Source organism: Haemaphysalis longicornis, unplaced genomic scaffold (assembly GCF_048455015.1).
Source record: "Haemaphysalis longicornis isolate Haplotype H1 unplaced genomic scaffold, Haemaphysalis longicornis Haplotype H1 scaffold_6, whole genome shotgun sequence".
Lineage (NCBI taxonomy): Eukaryota > Metazoa > Arthropoda > Arachnida > Ixodida > Ixodidae > Haemaphysalis > Haemaphysalis longicornis.
The window spans coordinates 88,747,427-88,762,514 of NW_027526407.1; positions in this window are offsets into that span (position 1 = coordinate 88,747,427).

The following is a 15,088-nucleotide window of genomic DNA, read 5'->3' on the forward strand; positions in this document are numbered from 1 at the left end:
GGCATATACTGATTTGGAAACTCCTCTAGAGCTCAAAATTCTCCAGCACAGCCGACATGTGTAGCTTACTTACACAGAGCGAGCGCAGTATATCGAAAGAGGAACATTCACACACGCTTGGTTACGCCGGTGAACTGCCTCATCGAACGGGTTACGGAAACGGCGGAGTGTCCCGGTTGCATCAGTCTCACGTGGGCGTACACTACGCAAACCACTTGCTGCTTTTGTTTTGACAGCGAAGCTTTTTAAAAATCTTATGCGGAGGATAAAGTGGCGAGCTGCCGAAAGCTGTCGACAAGAACGCCATGTTTTTTTTTCCGGAAGGGAACAAATGCGACCCCAGTGGTGATAGCTGCAAAAACAACAAACAAAAAATCCGGAAGTCTGAAAAAACAATGCTGTTTGTTTCATATATTCTGGCCTATAATTAATGGCATTATTGATCCACGCCATAAAAATAAGAACTACATATTTTTGAATTGCTTAGATTACCACGAGACAATTATTCTGGTTTAACTACTTCCAGGTGCGCAGCGAAAAGGCGTGGCTCGGATTTGTAGCTTTGACTGCATTTTCAACATATAGTTGTCCCCGAGTATAGTTATTGCATAATATATGAGGCTGAAACTTCATAGTGTATGAGAAAGCAGATGACTCGGTCGAAACCTCAGCAGTCATCCAGGCATTACGGAACCAGAGTGTAGACGAACATTCTGTAAGAATACTGGAGAATATTTACAATGGGTCCACAGCTACCATCATCCTCCATAAGGAGAGCAGTAAAATACCTATAAGGAAGGGCGTCAGGCAAGGTGACACAATCTCTCCAATGTTATTCACAGCATGTTTACAAGAAGTATTCAGAACACTGGATTGGGAAGGGAGTAAGGGTTAATGGAGAATACCTCAGTAACCTCAGATTTGCTGATGACGTTGCCTTGCTAAGTAACTCGGGGGACGAATTGCAAAGCATGCTTACCGCACTGGACAAACAGAGTAGAACCGTGGGCCTGAAAATGAATATGCAGAAAACTAATGTAATGATCAATAACCTCGGGACAGCACAGCGGTTTGAGATAGGTGACGAGGCAGTGGAAGTAGTGAGCGAATATATCTACCTAGGCCAATTTGTGACCCCAGATCCCAACCATGAGGCAGAGATAATTAGAAGGATCAGAATGGGGTGGAGTGCATATGGCAGACATTCTCAGATAATGAATAGCAGCCTACCATTGTCGCTGAAGAAGAAAGTGTACGACAGCTGCATCTTACCGGTACTCACCTACGGGGCAGAAACTTGGAGGCTCACTAAGAGGGTTCAACTTAAATTGAGAACGACTCAGCGGGCAATGGAGCGGAAAGTGATAGGTGTAACATTAAGGGACAAGAAGAGAGCGGAGTGGGTCAGGGAGCAAACTGGTGTTAAAGACATACTGGTAGAAATTAAGAAGAAGAAATGGACGTAGACAGTGCATGTAATCCTAAGGCAAGATAACCGTTGGTCATTAAGGGTAACAGAGTGGATCCCTAGAGGAGGCAAGTGTGGCAGGGGGTGGAAGTAAGTTAGATGGGCAGATGAGATCAAGAAGTTTGCGGGGATAAATTGATCGCAGTTAGCACAGGACCGCGATAATTGGAGATTAATGGGAGAGGCATTTGCCCCGCAGTGGGCGTAGTTCGGCTGGGGATGATGATGATAGTTATTGCGAGCGAAACCAAACACTGTGCACAGCATGGAGGGAAGAGTATTCTTTCCTCCATGGTGCACAGAGTGGGGCGTGGAAGTTTGCCTTTTCTTCAGATTTCAGTTCTTGCCGTGTAGCTAAATTTACTGGATGATTGGATTCATACCTTCTCTTGCGCTTAAGCGAAGGCACAGACTGGGCTGGGCTTTATTAGGCCGTAACTTGAAGGGAACGCATAGGCGAGGCTTCGAATGCCGACGAGCATCAAGCTTTCACCTATTTTTGTCCATTCAACCTCTACATACAGTTTTACCGTTTTCTTTTTCAAACGACGCGCGTTTTGCCTCCTGGTACCAACGTCCACATTACCGAGTTCGCTCGCACTAAGAGGGCCTTCGCGAAACAAATGCGACAGATTCTACCATTAAGGCTTTCTTCAGACTTTTCCAGGTCGTAATTTTGGTTGGCAGTGTCTTAAGACGTGCGTATTTATCATCGCAAGCACTCGATATAGGGGATTCAGAAATTTATTGAATGGAACTGGTTTATTTCAGGAAGCGCTCGCGAGGATGCGGCGCTCATGCCTACAACTAACATCTGATGCGGTACACATAGACTTGAGGCAGCACCTATGCACGAAAACGTGCCTAAAAGTCTGTTCACGACCCGAACGGAAATATGTAGGAGACCTTCTCTTCTTAAATTCGAAAGAACCTCGGGAATTGTGGTTAGCAATCATTGTGCCTTGGCAGACACAGCATTCACAGGGTAGTCACCATATATCCTAAGGGAATTATCTCGCTTCAGGACAGGAGCTACAGGCGTAATCCACTCGTAGCTCGAGCGCAATTAAGGGCCCTTTATCGAAAACAGCGGCGTGTTTGTCAGGATTGACCTGGATGGTCTGGTCGCTCGTGAGGTGTTTGATTCTTATGCGAGAAATTTCGTTGCTTTCAGATTAGTTCGGGCCAATAAAATTGTATCGTGATACCTTCCGGATGAGTAACGGTAGTGCCTCTGTTCTTTTTACTGCACCTCGACACGGGCTGTATCAAGTGTACGGCCTCTCAGCTTTACGTGAGCAAGGCAACACGTGCTTGGACTAAAGCGTGTGCTTCATCAAACATAGTGATATGGATATTCAGCGCTACCCACAAGGGTTAAAAAAACGGATAAGCGCTGTAGGGGATCTTCAGTGATGACAAAAATCAACTCGAAAAAATTAGCAGTGACTTAGCTCGGCTATGCCAGGATATACGTAGCGTGAGCTAAGTTTCAGCTGGTTATTCTTAGGTTTCCTGGATGTCTAGGATTAGCTGATTACCATGCTTACTGCTGCTAAAACGATTTCCAATCCAATACAGTCCAGTATAATAGAATTCAATCCAATCCAGTCACGGCTCTGGCGCGCCAGCTGTGCGCCGTGAGACGTCACTGCTCTTCGCGCATGCCCAGCACGGCTCTCCTGGAGCCACGCGAAACTGCTCAACCTCAGCCAGTGTAGCTCACGCTACAAAAGCAGCTATTCCACCGGATGCAGAAACATCCCATGGTATGCTTGCTTGCATTGCGAACAGCTGTAGGTATGTAATGTGCACAAACCCACATGTTTTATATTCAAGTATTTCTGTTTGTGTGCATACTTGGGTCTACAATCAAACCTTCCAGATAATTATAGTTCGCTTCGTGTGTTCTGCTGTGTTAGTGTTCACATATCCTCTGATCATATACGAGTACTGGCAATGCAGACAAACGAAATTCCAAATATTATGATTTTCGAGAAATACATTTCAATAAAGACAGAATTATAGCTAAAAACTCCGAAAAATACCCTTCAGATTTCACGAAAAATAAAACCCCAAAACAAGGAGGCCTACTCTTATTACGTGTTATTTTTGCGTTCGATTTTGCAGGCCTGAGCCGACCACACACGCGGACCGTAATGTGTCATAATGTGCAGTTCGCGAGTCACCTGCTTATTTTCTGCTGCCGTATTTATAAGCTTATTTAAGGTCCATGCCACCACACAGCGCACAAACCGGCAACAGACAAAAAAATTACGCCCACCTCCCCTCGCGGGAACCCTGGTGTGATGCGACGCTGAAGGGGGTTCCATTGTGCGTTTCCGTTGGGTCGATTACTCGAATTGCGTGAGCAATCGTCGGGTTATGCGAGAGAGATAGAGATAGATAGGTAGATAGATAGATAGATAGATAGATAGAGAGAGAGAGAGAGAGAGAGAGAGAGAGAGAGAGAGAGAGAGAGAGAGAGAGAGAGAGAGAGCACCCGTAGCGCGGACGACCGTCGACTGAGAGACCGGCCGGAGCGCGGCACTCTTATATGCTTAATATGCACAGTGCGCCCGAAGGAGAGGAGACCGCGGTGAGAGAGGGCGCTGCACTTGCGCACAGTGCGCTTGCGCCGCGCGCAGCCTCGCCCACCGGCGGAGTGAGAGTGCGCTGCGCCACGCGCCCGCAGGTGTTGGGCGAGAGTGTTCGCTATCGGAGAGAGGAGAGGGGGTGAGCGGAGGAGAGACGCAGCTTTGCGGACGCGGACGCCGACGACGACGGACGCAGGACAGGGCCGCCGGCAAGAGATGCTCCTCTCAGCGTCGCATCTAAAAAAAAAGACACACACTGCTGTCTGTTATGGGGTCGCTTACCCAAGGCTCACCTGTGAAGCTAACTTCACCTGCACGAGTTTAAGCAATGATCCCGCCGTAAATTTGGCGGCTCTCACGCGAGTCCCAACCCGCCGTGCGGAGAGTCGCACGTGGCTCTGGGTTAGGGCAAAAAAGGACACCTCAGACTCTCAACAAACAATAAACAGGTTTATTGGAGCGAATATCGTTGCACATGCAAAATAAACAGCGGCCACAGCAGGATAAACATTCCGGTCTTGCTGCGCCGTTCTTGCAAGGGAAGAGAAACGGTCTGGCTTACTGAACGACGGTCTCAACTTCGCAAGTGCGGGTGGCGTTTCCTGTCTAGGAGGCAGAGGGGCGGGGGAGGTCTTTTTCCAAAGAGGTCGTCCGGTCAAAAGAGAGCATGACCGCGCATCTAAACTCCTACCTCGGCTCTTGCCGAGGACAGCGTGGTTTTCCCCATCGTCCCTTCAGAGCTACGAAAGGGGGGGGGGGGGGGGTTGGTGTCAGAAAGAGAAAGCGAAAGAAACGGATAGGAGAGAGAAAAAGAACTTCGTACTTCCCCCCCCCCCCAAATTTTATGACCACTGTACCCGTCTGCACGCCCCTTTCGGCCCTTTTCTCGTTCATGCATATTAAGAATATCTAAAAGTAATTATTCGCTGATGTTCTGGCACATTTGCGTTCTTTTTTGAATAAGTGTTCTTTGAGTGTGTGTGTGTCGGCGTGTGAAACTAAACTGTCTCTACGAATCAAGTAAAAGAAGTCCTGTCTGCAGTCGTATTTTTACATAGATATTACAGTGTTTGTGTTTGTTAAAGCAATAAAATGAATGATATTGATTGGTCACGTGCTTTTTTTCTGCTTTTTCTTACATGTCACCTCCAATCAATATTTGTGCATAGAGTACTGACCTGCGCTACAATGCGAATAAAATATTACGGCGTTTGAAGAGCTCACGCTACAACGAATAAGTGTTTGATTACTACAGCGAAGCTGTTAGCCTCTCGTTGGTCGGAAAATATTGTGTAGTAAACAAAACTTCCAAGCAGGCCCCAGCAGTGTCGACCAATACGCCGAGCGCGTGTGTCAGGCTTCGCAGGCATACAGCATAGAGCGCAGTATTCCTGCAAAGAAAAACACCCACAAGACATGCATCGAAACCATATGACGAATGACAAAGCGCATGTGAACAATGCTCCCCCTCCCCTCCCCCCCTCCCCCCTCCGCCATGTGTTCCTGGCAGAGATTAGGTGTTTGCAGTGGCCCTTTAAAAGGCAGGTGGTGTCATTCGAGTTTCTCCGATACCGAGCATTGTGCCCAAGTCAGCAGAGAGCGACTGAGCGTGTTAGGATAAATATATTTTTTGAGTGAGTGTGAATGAGTGGCATCTAGTTTTGCCGAGCTATGCGCAGCAGTAAATATTTCGGTCTGCTCATTGAAACTCAAAGGCATCTTTCGTCAAGTTGTTTCTAGTGAGTTACGCCGCGATTCAGTTCAGATGAAAGTGCATTAGCATTTCATGATGCAGAATGGCACTTTCAAAGAGGCACGCGTGAGCTATTTATTTTTAATTAGAGACCTGTTGTTGTCACGCCATTTTTGTCATTAAGGTTGTTCTTGTAAAAGCAGCTGGATTTTCCGAAAGATTCTGCTCTTTCGCTGGCGGTTAGTGTGGCTGGTTTTTGTAACATATTTCAGTTTCTCAGAAAAATCTTCTCTCGCCCACTGATCGTGGGTAAGTAAATTGTCTGGAACTTTAAATGACGCGTTTCAATAAAATTTTCGACAAAGAGTGCTCTGAAATGCATATGAACGGTTTCCACAAATTAACTCAAATCATCTAGATTCCGTGAACTTCTTGCAATCTTAACATGTCTCCCACTCACACTCAGGGGTAAATACATGCTGCCTTCAACTAGTGACTCATCACACACAAGTAATTGTTTTTTCTGCAAGGGAACTCTTTTCAATCAGTCGCGCTTCTCGCGAGTTCGCAGATTGGTATCTCTAAGCGAAGCCCTTTAAAGGGAACCTGCAACATTTCTTTCAACTTTTTTTGAAATCCTAAGTGCTTGCAGAACGTAGTTACCCAACACACCCAGTATTTAGATTAAGGGGTTCGCAAAGTAACTCAGCCAGAAATTACTGCTCCATGGCCATCAGAGAACTTGTAAACTCGCTCAAAAGATTCTTCTCTATTTGCCGGTCTTGACGTTCTTCGACGGCTCGAATTACGTCACTAAGGCCATGTAGCGGCTGTTGGCCGGTTTACCTTCAGTTGCAGGAATGCGCGCTTTTCGATAGCTTCTTAAAAAAAATTGGCGCTTTACATTAAAGGAGCCATGAAGAGAAAATACAACTTCGTTTAATTTGAAAAAACTAGGATTCACTATCTCACTCAGCTCCATTACAGCCACAAAAGATGTTTTTTTAACGAAAATAAAGCAAAAAGTATTTAAAAAATTTCAAATTTTGCGCCACAGTGACGTGTTATGAGCAAGAATGACGTCATACGGGCCAAGAATAAAACAATTTTCAGTGCGTTAACTGCACGTTAGCATTCAAGTGATGCGGTCAAATGGAACTAGAGGCCACATTACAGACGTCCAGTCATGTGTCGTCGCGACAGGTGACTTAGGCGGCCGCCAATCGCGCAAACGAGGTTCCGTGACGTCATAGAAAAGTTGCGGGAAATTGGCTAGGGGGTCACGACTGCTTCACACGTTTTCTTTAATATCTCCGGTATTTGTTCGAATATTGCGATGATATTGGTATCATTGTTATCGGGACTAAGCAGTATTTCTCATAAACCCAACTTGTATTTTGTCTACATGGCTCCTTTAATGTCTGCGCAGGAGGCCGCCTGGTTCTTGCTGCGGCAGGAAACTAAACATCCCCCTCGCGAGGGGCACGATCAAATGCAGAGCATTTCCGGGGGCGCACGACGTTAAGTAGTTTGCGTTACGTTAATCTTGTTGCACTTGTTGCTGTTGGTTGTTGTATTGTAATTAAATGAGGAGACGTAATTACGCGGTCACGTGACATCATTTATTAGCAGGTGGGTATGATTATTATTCTTCTCTTCTCTTCTCTCTCTTTTCTTCTCTGGCTGTTGTTGTTGCGTCGTCGACGTCTAGATGCCTCTGGTTGAGTTAGTCTCACCATTCGAGGGAGTCGATGGGAGACGTCATTGTTGAAGTTGTTCTTGTTCTTGCTGCTGCTGTTGGTGTTGTTGCACGACACCGAGGACGACAGCCTTGTGGTCGCTGAAGTGGACCGTCAAGGGATCTGGAAGCAACGGTCGAACGCGCAACGTAGACGCAGACGACGACGACGACACGAAGACGAGATCGATGTACGATCCGTGAATCGTCGTGGGCGTTCTGCTGTTGACGTCGTTGTGATCAGACACGCAGTCCAAACCGTGCAACTCCCTCATCCACCTAACCAGCAAATCGTCCTTGCGAATGTCCACGTTAAAGTCACCCACCAGGATCAGGTGTTGAATGAGTCAAGGATATAAGGCGCGTTCGTAGCCCTCCATTCTGTGTCGGCTTTGTGGCGCAGTGGGTAGAGCACCATGTACCTTACGTTCCGCCCGCAGGGTCATGGGGTCGAAACCAGGCGCCGGAAAGTATTATTTTTTTATATAGTGTAAGGGGAGGGGTGCGGACTACTATGGACAACTAGAACGGGTGACATCGTGAGTTAAAGAAATGCTCTGCATTTAAAAGCCACAAAAACAAAGCAGATATGGAAGGCGTATCTGGTGCGACGAGCAAATCACGCAGTGATGCTCTGTGGTGGTGATAACTATAGTTTTCGCAGTGGTTCTAGAGGCGAAGGAAATAGTGAAAGCGCTTATCGAAAGTGTTGCAGGGTCCCTTCAAGTGTGTAACGGAGCTACGGTTATCGACGAGGCGGAAGTGTATAATAGCAATCGCATGTGTTACTGGACAGCGTCGGTCTGCAGTGGCCGCCCAAAACCCTACGGCTAGCCAAGAAAAAAGGATACAACCGTGTTGCCGGAACCTTTTTTATTCGTTTTCGAGTGCCCTACAATAACGTAATTATTATTGGGTACGCAAAGAGGGTTTTCATTAACACGCGCGACCATTTCGAGATTGGTGATGCATGGGCACGTGATCACAAACAATAAAAATGTGCGGCTCTTGTACCCCGTGAAGATGGTACACCGGCGAAGCTGACAAGAGGGGGTCACGGTGTTTATTTGAAGGTCTATTATGCGGGTACAAAAATTAGCGTCCTTCTATTCTGTGAGGAAGGATGACCTGTGAAGCTGGACGCAGTCGACGGTGCGCACGAAAGAAACCACGCTTATTTGCAATGGGTAAATGAGCATACTTCGTAGCCATTTAGCTGATTGAAACTTGGAAGGACTCGAGCTTTATTATAGCGAACAAACATGGGGCTGTATGTTTTCCTCTCGCGTCCTAGGCATCTTACTGTCTGTGTAACACACAACCCAACATGCTCGACCAGTCTAGACACCAGAGAGGTCGCATTCGGCTGTTTGATGTCCACGTGTAAGCCTCCCACCAGCACAGCGGACATGCCATCAGCGAGGGCATAGAACGTATAGCTTCGCGTGCACGCCCTTCCTTCCTCCTTTACCTACCTGCACGTGCACGTATAAACTGGAAACCGCTTATGTGGGGGTGCTTAAACGTGGAAGACCGCGGCAAAAAGAGGGGTTGGCGGTGGCAAAAAACGGCGCCGCAGTGGGGCCGAGCAAAGCTGATTCACCGGTATAAAAAACATGGCTGGCGATTATGATACTCCCTAATGCGATATTTGGGCGCAGCAGCAGTGCGCTGACTCAGCACTCTCTTGGGGAGAGAGAGAGAGAGTAAACGTGTTTATTGCGAAAAGCAATGGGGAGGAGTCCTCAGTCCAAGACCCCTTGAGCTTTCCCCGCCTCAACAGCTCTCAACACCAGCAGGCGCTGGTCATTGAGGTCAGAGCTGGTCAGTGCTCTCTCCCAAAGCTCGAGAGAAGGAATTGAGGGATTTCGCGAATGTAGTGGGGCGTGCGCGCAGCCCCCTACCATATGAAAGAGCGTCCCGGGGTCTCCGCAGAAGCGGCATAGCGGGGAATATACGGTGGGGTGCAAGATATGGAATTTAGTGGGATGGGGGATAGTATTCGTCTGGAGCACACGGAGCTGCCGTTCCTCCTCTTTCGTTAGTTGTTTATGCGGTGCTGGGTAGGTGATACGTCCCAACTTGTAGTGCTGCGTTATTTCGTGATACGTGATCAGCGGGGTTGGCCTCTCTTGCTCGCTTCCCGGGGCCCGGCGGGATAACTCTCGGGCCAACAGGTGGGCGGTTTCGTTGCGCGGGACGGCAGAGTGGGCGGGTGCCCATGTGATCATGATAGATCTGTCTGGTGGACGCTGGCAGATGATTTGGTGGGTTGTGCGGTGAATTCGTCCGCATGAGAAGTTGCGGCACGTTTGCTGCGAATCTGTGATGATTACGCTTGCGGTAGTTTGCGTTATGGCGAGAGCGATGGCCGCTTCTTCCGCTTGTAAGGGGTCGTATCCGGGTAGGGTTAGGCTGGTGACGTGCTTATTGTTCTGGACAACCACGGCTGTCATTGCTCTTATGCCGGGATAGGAAGACGCGTCCGTGTACCCTGTGGTTGGTTCCCTCCCGTAGTAAGTGTGGATGGCCTTGGCTCTTGCTTCCCTGCGCCCAGAGTGATGCACAGGGTGCATGTTTCTAGGGAGCGGTGAGACGTACAGCTGTTTCCTGATATTGTGGTCGAGAATTCTCATTTGAGATGTCTGACGCTGCAGAGGGGATGTGAGCCCCAGACGAGAGAGAAGAGTCCTCCCTGTGCTTGTAACTGCCAGCCTCAACCTTTGGCTCGAAAGATGGGCTTCTATGAGCTCGTCGGCTGTATTGTGCAGGCCCAGCTTCAATAGCTTGTCGGTGGCCGTGCTTACGGGAAGTCCGAGTGCCTGTTTGTAGGCCTTCCGAATGATGACATCCAGCCGTTCCATTTCTGACTTGGAGAGAATAGCGTAGGGTATGGTGTATGTAATTCTTGATATTATGAATGCTTGGACGAGGCGGAGGGTGTCCTCCTCGCGCATTCCCCGTGTTTTGGTGGTCACACGCCTGATCATATGTGTGACTTGGTCCGAGGTATGTTTCAGCCTATTTATTAGGATGGAGTTTGTTCGATCGGCTTGAAAGGTCATACCAAGGATCTTGATATGCGAGGAGGGAACGATGGTGTGGCCCTCCATGTGGATGGTGACAGTGGTTGGCCTCTGGAGGAGTTTCTTTGTTCACTCGGGGGTTCTCTTGACGGCAGCGATGATGAGCCTCTGCGTCGGCGGCGAGCAGTGCGTCTCAGGAAGGGACTGCGAACTGCGTCTTAAGCGAACGCACACCATAGTCACGCGCACGCCCCCTCACGTTTTCGCCAAGTGTCGCGCCGTCGATGGCCTTGTGCGGGCACAGCATACTGCCCCTCACCTCCCCCACCGCGCACTTTCGGAGAGCGCTGGCTCGCGCCGCCGCGCCGAACCGCCCTCCCCTCCCAATTTCGCGACACTCTCCTCCTTTGCTTTCTTTGATGGTTCACTTTTTCTTTCACACGTCGGTCCAGCCATCGTTCACTCGCTCACGAACACGGCGACGCCGCTTAGCCCCCGAACAGGTGACCAAGGGCTGTGCCCTAAACAAGGGGGGTTTCTAACACATAAGGGTGATTCAAGCGGGTTAGACATATATTGCCTCGCAGTGTTAAAGTGTTTGTGAACTGTGTAACGCCAGTATGTGCCACTTTAGGGCCCTTTGGGTCGAGCTATGAAGACACGGAAAAGCTTATCCCGGCCCGGGGGGTTTACCAAAATGCTTATACAAATGCCACCCATGCGCCTCCGCAACCCCACCATTAGAGGACGCGCTGCAGGGTCGGACCGGCGTAAACGCTTGCGCTGGCCGCACGGCGGCGGTGAGTGAACCCACAACACATTTTGCGGTACCATTTATTGCACGCGACGTTACAGTTCCCCTTTCTCTCTCACACTGAGCCTGTGTGCACTCCCCGTATGCCTCTTTCTTCCCTTCCTTTTTCTCTTGCTCCCTCACAATTGGCGCGTGTGCACTCCCCGTCGACGCTGCGAGAGTGTACGTAGAGTTTACTGCTAAAGGGGACACGAGAATGCATTTCCAACATCCGTAAAGTTCACCCTACGTACATGTGCCTGCGCCTTGAGGACATCTGGTTGTGCTGAGGACCAAATTCTTGAGGCACACCCTCCTGTTTTCTTTAGATTTGCATGCTGCTGTAGCAGATGCTCCGAAACACGGTGTCTGGTTCGCTTTAACAGTGGTCAGCACTGTATGCTTCCAATCAGCGTTACTCCGAGGTGAAAGCCCCAGACACTGCCTCTCTTCTTGCTCGTTACTCCTCATCAGCTTGTTTCTTTGGCGGGCATGCCCACTGATTTCTGTGAAGGACCCTTCTGGGCAAAAACATACGCTTCGCTTGGGCTTGTACAGCCTCGCTGTAAAATAATTATTTTTATTTATTTAATAAATTACCCTCAAGGCCAGAAGGCATTACAGTGGGGAGTGGGCACATGCATGTACTGCATACAAACCAAATGCAACAGAAAAATTGCAATCAGGTAACATCGTTTGACACGTTTTTGAACTAAAGGCTACGCACAAAGAAAATTAGTGACAGCAACTTTAAATAAAACAGCATCTTGTATATCAACAATGTCATAAGAAAGCATTGGATTGAATCGGATATGGATTGGATTGAAAAGAATTGGGTTGGATTAAAATTGAATTGTGTCGGATTGGATTGGATTGGAATTGTATATACTGTACACACGCGTTGTCACTCATTTACATGCGCGAGTGGGCAATGCCACGGGTGATTTACGGTAAGAACGATCCCCAGTGCATCGCCCACTCGTCATGATTCATTTCGTGGAGATGCGTGAATTTTTCATCTGTCTTCAGTGACCCCTTCGTTCGCTTGGTTACGAGGCACGAGGCAACCAGAGTAGCGGGCGCATAAGTGCTGCGCACAAATATTTTTTGGTGACGACAAAGTGGACGCCATGGAGGAAAGATGATCCTAGGAGAGGCCCTTATCCATACCGTGCGTTGAAAGAAGTGTCGTGGATGTCGCATGGCCGTCCCCACAACGGCGGAGAAAGGACAGTTTAACGAGGCGCTGTCAAGGCGCGGCCTAGCCGACATGCAGTGGTTGATAACAACAGGTTGTGCAAATGGCTGGTAAAGCGCGTCAAGGCGGAAAAGGTGGGCGAGTGAAGGGAGACTTCTTTAAATGGTATATCCGGCTTCATTCAGGGTGTGTACTTGGCCTAAGTTTTTCTTTCCTCTATGGTAGACACCTGTGGCTACGTAGCGGTTTGAGGGTTAAAAGACAAAGACAGTTTTTTTTATTTCCGCGAGAAGTAGAGGATGGTTCTAAGGAAGTTTTACTGATGAAGAACTTAAAAATTTCATATTATTGTCGGTAAGCAAGCTAGTTTGTTGTAAACATTCCGCTTTGGAGGACTACCAGCGTCCTTGTAAGCAGTCATTAGATTGGAACCTCTCAGTCTTGCAATTTTGGGAAGCGGAGATTTGTGCAGCTAGCGTAGTCAGTTTGATTCGCCCTTGCGCTCCTGATGTGCCTGTCAATTTTTTTCTCCAGCTCTATTATACGCTGATCTGCTTTGAAGGATGATTGCTCGAGGATGTTAGGAATGACGCGTAAGACTTTCTTCCGGAGGAGCTCATACGCTCGTCCTAGTAGCTAGTGCTCGCAGCGAAGAGCCGACGTACTCCACCCACAAACGCAGCAGCTTGCTCCCAGGTACTGCAGCATCCCCGGTCTGCATTACTAGTACTTCGCTACACACTGGCACTTCGGTTGATGCATGCCTGCATTATACCGCGCAAAAGAAACCGGGGTGACATTTCAGCAAAAGAAGCGTAAAAAGCAAAGGATCGCTCTGGTCTTGTAATAAATATGAAATTTGTTACAGCCAATGCGCAAAGTTTAGCGCTGTATACGTACTCAAATACTGCGTCGGTAAAGGGTGAGACAACTTCACAAAAAGAACAGAAATTGTCCCGTCGCGGTATGGAAGTGATTCCACTGACGTGGCTCACCTGTCTTTTCCTCCCCAACCGAAAAAGCAGTGCTCCCGTAGATGGTGACACCCGTGATACTTATGAGGCCATTTGTGCCACACTACTGCCCGCAAGGGCTAAAAGCCATCAGCGCATTTCGTTCTTGCCGGTTTTTGTAGGCATGACAAACCTGGCCTGCTTTCTAAGAGAAACTATTGCGCTTAAAACTGTTTTTTCTTAGAGGTCGTTCTATTAATTTGTAGGTCTATGCACATTAGGGGGTAGGTGCAACATATGCTCTAAAACGGGTGAAGAGCAATAGAACAAAGATCACGGATAATATATTAGATGATTGGAAAGAAATTCCATTAAAATGTATCCGCCTACGGCCCTGACTTAGTAAACAGATTCGAAACGAATAATTTTGTTGTACAGGATCCAGTAATAAATACAGGCCAGCTGGAAAACGCACTGGAAAGAGTAATCGAAATAACAAAAAGAGGCAAAAGCAGCAGCAGGAGACGGAGTAACTGTCGGTCTAAAAAACCATAGTGCATATGTTTTAGTAGGCAATCTCGCAGAGGTATTCGCACAATCCAAGCGGGCCCTCATGTGCTGAAGGTGTGAAATACGGGAAAGTATATTTCATGCTCGAAATGGGGATGTAGAAAGGTTAATAAAACTACAGTCCTACAAGCTTACCCAATGATATTTATTTATTTATTTATAATTTATAATTTGTTAAATATTGAATTTATTTATTTATTTCAGGAGTGCTGCTAGCCTGGGAACCAGGCTTTCAGGAGAAGTGGGCGATACAAATAAAAAAACGGAAGGAAAGCGCGCAAAAATGAAGAAATAAATACAATAACATCATTCAGGCGCAAATCAAGTAAATTTTGGTGGGTGTGGGAGCTCACGTGTTAATTATGAAAGATGTACATTGGTGGTATACATATACATATATACATACAATGAGCATATATACAAGTTGAGAAGGGTGTTCCTTCTTCGCATAAGTGACAGCTCGAACTTTTGCCACCTGTGAGAACAGGCTGCATTCAAGAAAGCCACTTTAACATTGAACGATATTTATGCCATCAATCATGCAATCTAAAAATGTGTGGTACATTATAAAACTATTTATCTTTAATTTTCAACACAATTAGAACCATTTAGAATAGCAGGCAGCGCACAAATGAGGAACCATTGGGGGATCATAGAAGGAGAGTTTGGCTGCATCGAAGTTCACTGCGCGTTCGGTCCTACAGTGCCGGATGCGCCAAGCAGCGTCTGTGTTAAGGCCTGGGGTGCAATTGTGTGCGTGTTAATTTCTCGCTGTCGGCGCAAAAAACCGAGATACTGCGTTCACAGGGCAAAAATGTTTCACTACAAGTTCCCAGTGTGGAATATTACCCGAATCACAGAACATATAAATTGTCTATTATTACACAAACAAAAACAACGCCAGCGATAGCTTATCTCGAAAAGATATTTATGAAGAACCCTCGAATTCGGACGACTTTATTTGAAGCATAAAATGAACGTAAGCTCTAGTTGTTCTAACATGATTAGAAGGAAATGCGGAAACAACGGGACCAGCTTATGAGAAAAACAAA